Here is a 1423-nt window from a genome sequence, read left to right on the forward strand (position 1 = left end):
CCAGTATCTCAGGGGCTGCCCCAAAGAAGAGGGGGTCAAATTATTCTCCAAAGCACCAGAGGGAAGGACGAGAAACAATGGATGGAAACTGACCAAAGAGAGAAGCAACCTGGAACTAAGGAGAAACTTCCTGACAGTGAGGACAATCAACCAGTGGAACAGCTTGCCACCAGAAATCGTGGGCGCTCCATCCCTGGAGATTTTAAAGAAAAGACTAGACAATCACCTGTCCAAGAGGGTGTAGGTTCTCCTGCTTGAGCAGGGGGCTGGACTAGAAGACCTCCAGGGTCCCTCCCAGCTCGATTCTATTCTAAGTGAACTTATATCTTATATCTTCTTATATCTTACATCTCATCTTATCTTAACAAATACCTTAATTTTGGGCTCCCTCCTTGTCGTAAGTTGAGGACTTCCTGCAGGGACACACCGCGGGTTCACCCCATTTAACCTGCACTTATCTCTCCAGCCTTTACATCGATGCTGGCTTCCCGCCCTCCGTGCTGGAACAGGATCTGCTGGCAGACAACGCCGACTAAGCCAAAGAGGCCGGGATGAGATCAGCTTACATCCTTCGCTACTCCGTCCTAATGAGCTGGCTCGGATCCTGCCCTCCCTGTCTCCTTCGCAAAGGGTTAGGCCGTCTTGGGCTGCACCGTTGAGGTTCTTCAAGGTAGCTCCTCCCGAGTGAAGGACTCTCCAGGCTTCCAGGGGACTCCGTCCGCAGCTCCTGGGGAACGCAGCGGACACTGAGTCCCAAAGGTGCTTTTTTTTTCAGCAGGCCACTGGACTTCCTTGTTTTTCCTTTGAAGAGGTCTCGCTTCCCATCCCAGAAGCTTCTTCAGGTTCTGACTGAATGGTGGGGAAATGGAAGGATTTATACTCCTTGCAGACAGCTGGTCCTTTGCCTCCTTTTGGAGAGGCGTTGAGGCCACTTGGAGACTTACCTGTGTTCCTCAGGGTCACCTGAGTGGGGCAAATGGGTGTGGAGCCTTCTTGGGGCTGCTGAAAGGACCGGGTTGTAGCCTGGAGATGGAGGATGTTGTATCCCTCCTCCCCCTCAGTTGAGGCCCACACCCATTTGCACCACTCAGGTGACCCCGAGGACACAGATAAACCTCCAAGTGGTTTCAACGACCCTCTAAAAGGCAAAGGACCAGCTGTCTGCAAGGAGTATAAATCCTTCCTTTCTCTACCCTTCAGTCAGAACCCGAAGAAGCTTCTGGGATGAGAAGGGAAACGTCTTCAAAGGAAAAACAAGGAAGTCCGGTTGCCTCCTGAAAAAAAAAGCAGCTTTGGGATAACTAGGACCTGGCTGATGGAGGATCTCCATAGACAGAAGGAAGGAAAGAGAGATAGGAAACAAGGGACGGAGGAAGGGAAGGAAGGAAGGAAGGAAGGAAGGAAGGAAGGAAGGAAGGAAGGA

The sequence above is a fragment of the Protobothrops mucrosquamatus genome, unplaced genomic scaffold (genome assembly GCF_001527695.2).
Source record: "Protobothrops mucrosquamatus isolate PMUCROS unplaced genomic scaffold, P.Mucros_1.0 scaffold3842, whole genome shotgun sequence".
NCBI classification, from domain to species: Eukaryota; Metazoa; Chordata; class Lepidosauria; order Squamata; family Viperidae; genus Protobothrops; species Protobothrops mucrosquamatus.